Source organism: Halichoerus grypus, chromosome 5 (genome assembly GCF_964656455.1).
Source record: "Halichoerus grypus chromosome 5, mHalGry1.hap1.1, whole genome shotgun sequence".
In the NCBI taxonomy this organism is placed as follows: Eukaryota; Metazoa; Chordata; class Mammalia; order Carnivora; family Phocidae; genus Halichoerus; species Halichoerus grypus.
In genome coordinates, this window is record NC_135716.1 from 15,234,351 (window position 1) to 15,246,478 (window position 12,128).

The 12,128-nt window shown below is 47.1% G+C and overlaps 1 long non-coding RNA gene across 1 annotated transcript; it reads left to right on the forward strand.

Annotated features, from left to right (window-relative positions):
- The first annotated feature begins 2,565 nt into the window (after positions 1 to 2,565).
- LOC118542444 (uncharacterized) lies at positions 2,566 to 4,902 on the forward strand. The gene is made up of 3 exons (XR_004920600.2): positions 2,566 to 2,708; positions 4,012 to 4,120; positions 4,606 to 4,902. It is a non-coding gene; the product is annotated as an uncharacterized LOC118542444 (long non-coding RNA).
- Positions 4,903 to 12,128: the final 7,226 nt, after the last annotated feature.

Below are 12,128 nucleotides of genomic sequence, written 5' to 3' on the forward strand. Positions count from 1 at the left end.
AATCCACCGCAGCTCGTGATTACGCTCCGCTCTGTCTGTGTAAATCTTGCCTCCCCTGTTACAAGACAGCTCACCGAGTCCTGACGCTGCTATACACAAAAATGGGCACCAGAGAAGGGAGGTGAGGGGTTCACATGCCTGAAAGTGAGCTCAGCCACCAGAAGGGGATGACTCACCGTAAAGGGTTTTGAACATGACATAGCATCATATAAATGCAGCCTAGCCTCCTTTCCTTTCCTGCACTGATCAAACACTCGCTACACATAAGGGTCTGAGTTTGGCAGGACAGGAGAGAGAAAAGAAACTGAAGCTCTGATCCCTGGGCACTAAGTTTATGATCTAGTTGCAACATAAGACCTGATCATAAGCAATCACCGTAAAAGACTATCAGCTAAGTGCCCAAAAGAACCCCACCTCCGGAACTCTATGTCTTTATCAGGAAATAATCCCCAAATTTGGCCCCACGCCCATGAGCACCTGGGTGCTCAGTTCCCTTTCTCACTGGGTGGTGTTCACTTCCACAGCGCCATCCCCACTGGATCTCCTATTTGCATTGCCCATTTTATCTCCTCTGGTGGAGAGAGAGATACAGTGAGCTTGCCCCAGACAAAGTGCATGTTGCCAAAACCAGTCCTGGGCTGTCTGCAGACTATCCTGCCTCCCGTGCCTTGGAATTGTTTATGAGTGCTTGCACTCAACACCCTGCCTCCAGCAAGTTCACCCAGTTGGGCAATGTGGCCAAACGGCCATGGAGAGGGTAAATGCTAGCCCCTGGAGTCCAAAGGTTGCAATGAGTACTTGGAGTTTGTAAGCACACTTTTGAGATCCTTTAATGGTGAAGGCAAAGGTGTTTTAGCTATATATGCAGAAAGAGCGCCCTGAAACGGAAGGTGACTCTTGGCACTCTTCGGGGACTGAGACTCGGGAGTTGCCAAAGTTTCTCAGATTCTACAACCCCCACCTTGAGCTGCCTGGATGATGAAATATTCTGAAGAGCTTGAATTGCTTACACCGGTGAGCTGAGCTAAAACCCAGCACCCCAGCCTACCTCCCAGGTGATCACAAAGGACGAGGGGTGGGACCCACTGTGCCCCCACCAACACTCAACAGACCAGAGCTGCCAGCACCAGGAGGAGTTCCTTCACTTATTAGTTAACAAATGAAATGCCAGGTGGAAGCACAGTGTTGAAACAAAACTCGATGCATCCCCACCCCGAGGCGTGATGAAACACTTGGAAGAGATCTTCACAGGCACTTGGCTCATGCCTGAGAGAGCAAGGGAGGTGGGTGCTGGGGCTGAGGACACCCAGGCCCGCAAGGTTTGCACTTGAACTAAGTATGCCACACCTCATGGCAGAGAGGCAGAGGATGGGGCGGGAAGGGGACTTCGGGAGATTAGTGCAGCTGCGTGGGGAAAGCCCAGTTTGGCAGAGTCAGCCTTTGATGGCCTTAGAGTCTTTGCTTTCTAGCTGAGTACTGCAATCCGAGCCTGGGAGTCCTAATGGTTCCCTAAGAAGGCACTGCTAGGAAAAATCAGGAAGAGAGGCCAGGTCACAGAATGGGGAGGGAGCGGAGAAAAAGGGGAGGAGGAGGGGGGGGAGGGGAGGGAGGGGGAAGGGAGGGAAGCAAACAGAATGAAACCTTTGAGATTATGTCTGTAGTATTTCTGATCTGAAATATTCAGATTCCAGCAGTTTGAAAAAATTTTCCCAATGAATGGAATGGTGCATGTGAATGTATGTACAAGTATATATGTATCCGGTGTGTGTGCTAGAATGGTGTGTGTGTGCACACCTGTGGGTATATTTGTGCATGTGTGTTTGTGTGTGAGCACAGGTGAATGTGTGAGAATGTATGCATTTGTGTGGTGTGTGTGCTTGTGTGTGAGAATGCATGCAAGCGTGTGCACGTGTGTATGTACATATGTGTGCACATTTGTGTGACTGCCTGTGCAGCATCTCAGATTGAAAACAGCTCTGAAATAAAGCCTCAGTAAAGGAGGGATCTTATCCGCTCCGCTGTGGACCAGCTGGGTGACCTTGAGCAAGGCATATCACCACGCTGGGCCTGTTTTCTCCCATGTTCTAATTCCCAAAGCAATGCCTGGTACATATTAATCACTCAATAAATTTTGACTAAATGAGCAATTGTTATTTAACAATAATGCTGCCTATTTCTTTGGGTTGAAGAAATGACGAGAAAGCACACGCATAACTATTCTCTGACTCTCTTCATGCTTCGCACATAATAGAAGCCCAATAACTGTGAGCCCTACCCCTCCGCAAATTCAGTTTTTATCCCCTTGGTAGAAGGAGGGCGATGAAGGAAATGATGCATAAGGTCGCACATCTCCTACAGCTCGCTTCCTTGGGCTGAATACCACTGACCATATTCCTTTTTATTTTTAAATTTTAATTCCCGTATAGTTAACAGAGTGTTATATTAGTTTCAGATGTACGATATCGTGGTTCAGCAATTCTATACATTACTCAGTGTTCATCATGGTAAGTGTACTCTTTTTTTTTAAGACGTTATTTATTTGAGAGAGAGAGCACAAGAGTGCGCATGAGCAAGGGGAGGGGCAGAGGGAAAGGGAGAAGCAGGCTCCTGGCTGAGAAGGAAGTCCCACGCGATGCGGGGCTCCATCCTGGGACTCCAGGATCATGACCTGAGCCGAAGGCAGCCGCTTAACCAACTCTGCCACCCAGGTGCCCCATAAGTATACTCTTAATCCCCATCACCTATTTCCTCCACCCCCTTCACCCACCTCCCCTCTGGTAACCATCTGTTTGTTCTCTATAGTTAAGAGTCTGTTTTTTGGTTTGTCTCTTTTTTTTTCTTTGTTAGTTTGTTTTGTTTCTTTAATTTCATATATGAGTGAAATTATACAGTATTTGTCTTGGTCTGACTGACTTATTTCACTTAGCATTATATATACATATTTGCCTGCCACATTTTCCTTATCCATTCATCAGTCAATGGACACTTGGGCTGCTTCCATAATTTGGTTATTGTAAATAATGCTGCTATATACATAAGGGTGCATATATCCTTTTGAATTAGTGTTTTTGTATTCCTTGGCTAAATAACCAGTAGTGCAATAGCCGGATTCTAGGGGGTTCTATTTTTAACTTTTTGAAAAAACCTCCATACTGATTTCCAGAGCGGCTGCACCAGTTTGCATTCCCACCAACAGTGCAAGACGGTTCCTTTTTCTCCACATCCTGCCCAACACCTGTTGTTTCTTGTGCTGTTGATTTTAACCATTCTGACTAAAGGTGTGAGGTGAGAGCTCATTGTAGTTTTGTTTTGCATTTCCCTGATGGTGAGTGATGATGAACATCTTTTCATGTGTCTGTTGGCCATCTGCATGTCTTCTTTGGAGAAATGTCTGTTCCTGTCTTCTGCCCATTTTTAAATTGGATTATTTGTTTTTTGGGTGTTGAGTTGTATAGGTTCTTTATATATTTTGGATACTAATCCTTTATCAGATATGTCATTTGCAAATATCTTCTCCCATTCAGTAGGTTGCCTTTTAGTTTTGTTGATTGTTTCCTTTGCTGTGCAGAAGCTTTTTATATTGATGTAGTCCCAATAGTTTCTTTTTGCTTTTGTTTCCCTTGCCTCCGGAGACCTAGCTAGAAAAGAGTTGCTATAGTCGATGTCAGAGAAAATTACTACCTGTGCTCTCTTCTAGGATTTTTATGGTTTCAGACCACTGACCATATTTTTGAGCCAATTTCCAGAGGCTTCTGAGTTCCTATTATGTTATATATTAGCTAGGCCTCTTCTCCCTGCTCTCAGTCAAAGATTGACAGCAATTCATTTGCAAGAATTAAATGCAAGACTGAATTTTAATGACTCAGAAATTTGAGGCCAACTTTGCTTTCAGTGACCTTTAAGGAAAGGAAGCCTAGTAAGTGACCTGGTACCTGACCTTCCATCTGGTGGTATACTTGTGGGTCACAGTCTTGCAAGATAGGAATAATTATCTTCATTATGCATTTAAAGGGACAAAAGCTTGGAGAGGTCAAGTGACTGGCCCAAGGTCACCCTACTCACTCCAGGGTCACAGAGCTGCCTCCCAGCCCAACAAGTGATATTCAGAAGCTTATGGAAGGTAAGATCTCCTCACTCAGACAAACAGAAATGAGGTCTCTTGAGTTCTGAACCCATAAACATCTCAAAATCTCTGACTAGTCAGCCCTGGTTGAGTATTGGCAGATAGAGCCAGGGCCATGTGGCAATCAGAAAACTAGTCAGGTGGGACTGGAACAGTGCCTCTGAGGTATTTCACAAACACGGGGAACAAACACATTGGTGTCGCAATCCTGGCCACCCGGAGCTGCCGCGTTGGCTGTTTTTTGAGCAGGGACTGTGGATAAGGAGTTTGAGGGCTTGAGGGCTGAGGTCGCTAGGACTCCTAGATGGGTGGCCATCTTGGAGACTGCATCAGCCCTCAAACCCCTGATGGGTATAGCCAGATGGAACTGCTCCTTCCAAAGTGCCCAAGCTACTCCAGACCCCTCAGTGGAGGCACCCGAGGCCTTCCATGGTCCAGAAGTAACCTGCATTTCCATCTTCTCCGACTACTCTCTCTGACAGACGCGAAGACCCAGACTCACCAGCCTTCTGACTGGATCCCAAACATACCTTTGACTCCATCGCCTCCAGGCCCAGGAAACAGACCATCCCCTGCCCTCAAAAGACCTATTCATCTTGTAATCCTAAAAACAAAAGTTAATTAAGACCAAATCTCTTCTTAGCATTTCACAATGCCTTCTGGGATAATTAATATAACTGGTATGAACTGCTCCATAGACTCAGAGCACAAATATGGTCACATTCCACTTATTTTTCCAATTAATCTCCCAAGCACACATCTACATGAAAAGTCCAGCATCTCCCTCTGGAGGCTTCCTCCCTTCCCAAGAAACTGTCCCATAGCCCTGGGGACAGGCCAAGTAAAAACAAAAATGAGCTTTGCACATACCAGGCATAGAGGAACTGGAGTCTGTTCAGTTCAGAACAGCCGGGGATTCTCTCGGCCACGGATTCCTGCTACCACACAGTGTCCCTGTTGAAACTCACGCCCACACAATTTCTTGGATACACGCAAAGGCGGAAACCAAGCCCCTGACCAGCAGCCAGAGGCCCCATGTAGGGCTCTTCAAGTATGATTCTTATTCATTTTCTCATACTTCGTTATTTCCCAGGGCACAAGAACACAGCAGGAACCCCCAAGCAGGACTGATTCTACTCTCCACCCCAAACAAAGCCCTTTCCCCTGGCCCAAGAGCACCGCGGGGAACTCTTTTAAATATCCAGAATTGTAAACACCTGTTCGTATCCTTCTCTCAAGAGCATGAGGGCTCCTTGCTGTGCACCTGCCCTTCTCGGGGAAGCTGGCCTCCGTGCCTTTCTTCTCCTGCCTGCACCCTGATGTGCCTGGCAACCACCTCATGAAAGAAGAGAACAAAAGCCCAGGTTAAATCTCCGGCAGGGCACCTCCTGTTAGTACCCCTGTGACATGTCCAGTAAATCTCAGGCCATAGCCGGATAGTAATTATATTTGGGAGGGGCCTACGGTCTGCCAGGCACTTTGACACATATGAGCCTGTTTAATCCCTCAACACAGGGCAAAGCAGTGAGAGCAGCGTTTTCCAGAGGAGGAAAATGAGGCAGAGTGGGGGGGGGGCGGCGCCCAAAGCTAGACACCTGTAAGGTGCTTGAGCACTCTCTCCTCGCCTGGAGAGACCATAGCTTGCCCCCACCTGCAGAGGGTTACTGCAGATGAGTCCAAACTGAAAGAAACAGCCTGAGCAGCCTGAAAGAGATAAAGGAATACCAAAAGGGCATCCCAAAGGGTTGTGTGAGGCCAAAGAGGGGCTGTTACCTTGGTGGAAGATAGGGAAGGAATGGGTTCATATAGCCCCCAGAACACAGCCTAGCACATAGTAGGTGCTCTGTTTATATATGTGTATATATATATATATATATATTTTTTTAAATATAGTATAGTTTCAATTGATGTAACGGATATCTGCCCTGAATGCTGCTTATGCACCTGCTCTGTGCCCAGACCAGTGGAGCCTACAGGCTGATTCCAACACAAAACCTCATCTCTGAGATTACCATGAAAGAGAAGACTCATTTCTCGATTATTCTAATTCAACAGTAGAGGAGAAATATGATATCAAGAAAACTAGAGAAAAGGTGAGAAGAAAGCCCAGGGGGAGAAAATGCTAACTTCCATCTGGAGAAGCTCAGGAAGGCTTCCTGGAGGAGTGAGCATTTTAGCTGGGCCTTGGAATGTACATAGCAATAATGATAACCATAATCCATTACTGACTCTTGACCACTTGTTATGTGGCAGACAAGGTAAGCCCTTCTTATATCTATTGTCTCATTTAATTCTTCCAATAAATCTACGAGGCAGGTACTTTTATTACTTACTCTATGCGGGTAAGGACACTGAGATCCAATAATGACAAAGCAGTAATGGTCGAAGCAGAGGTTGAATCCCAAATTTATCTGGGACTTATCCACCAGGTCAGAGGTGAGGCTGGGACAGAGGAGAAAGGTGTGGTCGTCCAGCGGAAGGACTCCCCTGGAGTGGGCTTCCCGCAGGGAGGCAAGGAGACATGACTAGTCTTCTCCTGGGAAGGAGGCAGAGTCTCCCTGCCCACTAGGAAACAGCAACAGGGTGAGCAGCAAACTGTAACAGATGAAATAAGACATTGGCTGCTTGCACAACAATTAGAGAGAAATTGGGATTGTTTGCTCCAAACTTCCCCAAGTGTGAGCCATGGTAAGAGAGGGAATGGGTTACAGGGCTCATGGCCCACCAATCAGAGCTTATCACTTACTGTGGGCACGGCCTATATGAGGCTTTTGTAAGCATTATCTCATTGTCGTTTTCATACGAACACTCTAATAATCATAGATAATATCCATTGATTGTGAATCATGTGCCAGGCATTGTTCTAGAGGCTTCTATGTGTTTAAACTCATTGGATCCTCACAGCAACTCTATATAATAAGTAGTAGTATTATCCCCATTTTACAGAAGAGGAAACTGAGGCAGAGGACAATTAAGGATTTATCCGAAGATAGTACGGGTGATAAATCGAAGAACCTGGATTCGAACTTGGGTAGTCTGGCTCAAGAACTCACGTTCTTCACCACTATCTGCCCTATAAAGTAGGCATTATTATCCACATTAAATAAACAAAGGGGTAGAGGTCTGGCAAGATTATATGAATCATCCAGTCATTTTGGTGGCAAAACCAACATTTGAACCCAACATCCACACTCTTAACCACATGGCAATAGCAGCCCTCCTCCTGCCCTGACGTATGGCATGATGCTCACACATCACGTCTCTATATGCCTCTGTTTCATCACCTGAAAAGGCGGAAGAAAAAACTTGGTATTTTCCAAGAGCCTGGTCATCTCAGACCTCCCAGGACAGGTGGGAAGTTTGAACATCCTAAGGGATCACCTGAGTAGGAAACCAGTAACTCTCTGGCAGGCAAAACACAGCCTAACTCTCAACAGCTATTCATTTGCACGCAGATAATTCGAGGTTCCTCTCACCAGTCCTGGTCCACCCCTGTGGTAGAGTGTCCAATATGGCTGCCGACGGTTTCTCCCATCTCTGCTCATACATTCTGCTCCTCAGAGCAAGAGGTGGAGTCTATTTTTCCTACCCTAGAATCTGGTCTGGCCTTGTGATTTACTTTGCCCAACCAGCATGGTAGCAGTGATGTCCTGCGACACCTGAGCGTGGCCTTAAGAGCGTGTGGAGCTTCAGCGCCAGTTTCTTAGAAGCCAGCTGCTAGACCACAGATGATGGTAAACCACATGGAGAAGAGAGGTCCAGATGAGAAACCGTCTTGGATGTCCCAGCCCTGGAAAGCACCCAGCCAAGTGCAGCTACTTGATTATCCCTGGCTATTTCACATGGAATAGAAAACTGCCCAACTTTGGGGAGAAATAATAAATCCTTGTTTGGAGTATAGTTTGTTACACAGCAATTGAAAGAACCCCATTTCCTCCACTTTATCTTTTTTTTCACCACAAACGATTATTCCATAACTCACAGGTGTCAATGTCCATTGGCTTATGGCATGTAAGTGTCCTCATGCCTTCGTGATTAGGGATGACTAACTACCTAAGGCAAAGGGCAGTAATGTGGCTTCCTTCATTCAGTGAGCATCTATCTGGAACATCCTTGGGTCTAAAGACCCAGAGATAAATTAAGACACAATCCGCGCCTTCAGAAAACCATGTTTTGGGAAGAGCTGGGACCCTTTCAACACAACAGAGAGGAATGGGGTCAATGAGTTCATTCATCCAATATCTATTGAATGCCCGCTACACACATTAGGGACTGTGCTACCCGTTTGTGCTAGTGAACCAAGCCCTCATCCTGCTTACATTTTAAGAGTATTTCATTCCAATAATCACAGAGGTACAAGTGAAGCTCTGTGGGAACACAAAGGAGCTAAATGCTGGGCTGGACTGGGCAGGGTAACAAGTTTTATACCTATTTTACAGATAATGATTCTGAGATCCAGGAAAGCTCAGCCTTACTCCACCACTTATAAGCTATGTGACCTTGAACCAATGACTTAACATTTCTGTCCTTCACTTTCCTCATCTATAAAATGAGTTTAATAATTATGCCTACATCATAGACTACTATAAAGATTAAATGAGTTAATATTTGTAAAGCACGTAAAATAATTCATGACCCTTCTTTAAACACTACATTAATCATCGTTAAATGAATTTTAGAAACCAAGCAAAAGACAAGAGATCCGACTGGCCCAAGTTCCACAGAACTGGGTAGATGTTAGTTGGAACTGACCCCTGATCCGATGCTCCTTCCAAATAAATACGTGCTTCAGTTTTCACTGAGAGATTTAAATCATCTTCGCACTCCCTCCAAACCTACATATTACAGGAAGACCCTAGCACGTCCCCTTGTCAAAGGATTCAGCAGAAAGGACTCCAAGGTTCAAATCTCAGGCTCCAGTTGAATGTGTGCAGGGTAGAGGCTGTTGACATGACTCAGGTGGAGGCTAATTTACAAACGCATGTGCCAGAAATCATGCTCACGGCCCAGCTATGTTGAGTGGGCCTTGAAGGGTTAACATGCACCATCCTGCAGATAGGGACAGCCTAGGACTGTGACTTGTCCACAGGTATTCCCACCTTCCATTGTCTGGCCACCCTCGGGTCTGCCTCCATGAGCCTCATCTGATGAAACTTGGCCACCCAAGGCAGAGAGTGCCCAGGCTCTCTGAAGCTGGCATCGTCCTTCCATGGGAGTGGAAAGCAAGGGCGATAGGAAGACTATGGTCTCATTTGCAGCCTGGCTTCCCTCCACGTACCAACAATGACACAACAGCCTCCTCCAACGAGCATTTTCCAATCTCCACTGAGATCTGTTGGATGAGGAGCCAGTTTCCATCACAGCCATGCACAGGCAGCTGTGGGTGGGGGTGTGGATGTAATTCTCTTCCACCCCAAGATCTGGGAAGACGGAGCTCATCTCCTCACCAGCCAGAAGCCCAGCCAAGTATAATAGGCTGCTGCTAGGGGCCATGAGGAACCAAGTGGGGAAATGGCCCCACAGTCGGGACCGTGAAAGCCACAGTTGTCAGGGAAGCATGCTCATCTGCCCGCTGATGGAATTGTCCCAAAAGGAAAGATTTAACTTGTTTGAGGAACTAGTCAGAGCCTGGCTTGGGCACGCTGCCTGTGTATTACGAGAACCATCTCTGGAAAATGTGGACTGGAGTTATTGCCAAGCAGATCCTAGCCCTGGAGCCTAAGATTCAGTGGCCCTTGGTGTGCAGCCAGCCCCCAATTCCTCAGGACCCCCCTGACCACTACCAGTGCCAGACAGGCTGACCCGTGTTTCTCAGTCACTCGGCATGTGCTAAGTCCCTGTGATTGGCAGGAGGTGCAATGACACAGCCTCTGCCCTCAAGGACTTCTCTGCCCGGAGCCCGTGGAGAATTACAATACAGTATGACAAATGCCACAACAGCAGAGTTCTGGGAGCCCAGAGGGAGGAGTGACTGTTCTGTCTGGACAATCCCAGGAGGATTCAGAAGAGGTGAACTGTGAGCCAGGCCTTGAAGGGTGAGCTCTGCTTCACTAGGGTTTGTGAGGTGCCTGCTGGGTACCGGGCAGAATGCCAAAGCTGGCCAGGGCCAGGGACCCGGATGTAGGGGGATTCCAGCCGAGCTCTGTTCCCACCCTCCCCACCCGGCCTGCCTGCCAGCCTTTCAAACGCCAGCTCAAAACTATCTCCCTGGCAGGAATCATTTTCTGGTTTCCACCAACCCCTAACTCACCATCTCCTCTGGACCCGTGAACTGAGTTCAGCCTTTTCATGAGCCAACGAAAAGTCATTTAGAGAGGCCCAGGAGTAGCTCAGAGGAGGTAAGAGCCCTACAAGACTCCCCAGCTGGTACTAGGCTCCAGGAAGAGAAGACGTGCTGCTGTCCTCTGTTGGGCGCCCCACTGGTCATATTTAGAAGTTCATAGAAAATTAGAGTTGGAATTAGGGATGAAGAGAAAATATATCCTCCCCGAGAATGCCGGTTGAAAGGGTCTTGGGTTGCTTCAAGTGGGAGCAGGTGTTTGAACCCGGGGAAGCTGCAAGCCCCTTGAGAAGAGAGGTTTGTGTTTTCTTCGTGTGGGTAGCCATGTGTCTCCTCCCTGATGCTCATACTTAACTTCCTAGCAGGAACCTCTACAGGGCAGAAGGTACTTGCTATAGTCTGAATGTTGTGTCTCCTCAAAATCCAAATGTTGAAATCCTAACAGCCAAAGTGGATCATATGGGAGGCAGGCCTCTGGGAGGCGCTTAGGTCATAAGGGAGGGTGGAGCCCTCGTGAATGGAATCAGTGCCTTATAAGAGAGGCCCAGAGCAACCCCTGGTCCCTTCCACCATGTGAGGACACAGCAAGAGGCACCATCCGTGAACCAGGAAGTGGCCCCTCAATAACCACCTCACCGTACCTGCTGGCACCGTGACCTTGGGTTTCCCAGCCTCCGGAACTGTAAGAAATACATGTCTGTTCTTTATAAACTACCCAATCTGTGGTATTTTGTGATAACAGCCTGAACAGACTGAGACAGCACTCAGAGAAGCCATTCTGAACAGGAAAGGCAGACACCTCGACAGAGCTGAATCTCTCCTGGCCAGTCTGGATGGTTCCCCCTCACCGGGTGTGGGAGACTCTTAAGGGATCGGGATCAGGAAGCTTAGACATGCTATCCAACTGTAGAAGGCAGAAAGGCAGAACAGAAAGAAGGGGGGGTTGCCAAAAAAAATGGAAGACAGGAAGAAAGGAAATTAAGAAGGAAGGGTGGATATTTTTCAAGCACCTACTACGTGCATGGCACCCAACTACCCACGTTACGCACATTATTAACTACTATTGTATTTAATTGCTGCTCCAAACCACCCTGTGAGAAAGGTTTCATTGACTCCACTTTATAGATAAGAAACTGAAACTCAGAAAATTAAGTAACTTGCTGAAGGTCAAAGCCCTAGTAAACAGGGATTTGGTCCAAAATCTGAAGACTCCAAAGCCAGTGCTTTTTCTAGACGGCCTGGATAAAAATAACTGCCATTTATTAAGAACCCGCTACTCGCCAAGTCCTGGGAAGGCTCTTTACAAACACAGTGTCACACGGAGATTCTCACTGAACAGATTCTCCCCGCAGAGCGGCCCCTGTCCAGGTGCTTATCCCACCCAGGAGGCAAGAGCCAACGTGACCATACCATCCAGCATCCAAAGCAGCGCAGTGCTGAGCATGGCCAGGAGCACTACTTTCATTGTCATGAGCAGCAAGTACATATGACACTGTCTCACATGTCACCCTGACTGTAGCCCACCTTCCCACCACACACACAGCCCCCAGAGCAAATACGTTCAAAGAGGTAGAATCCAACTCTATTGTATGATCCTCGAGTCCTCTTCAGCCTCCCCAACAAAGGGTCAGCCAACCACTCCAGGGTCTCACAGACCCTGATTCCACTGTCCAGGAGGAATGTAAATGAAATAGAGCAACACATTTTTACTGTTTGGCTTTTTTT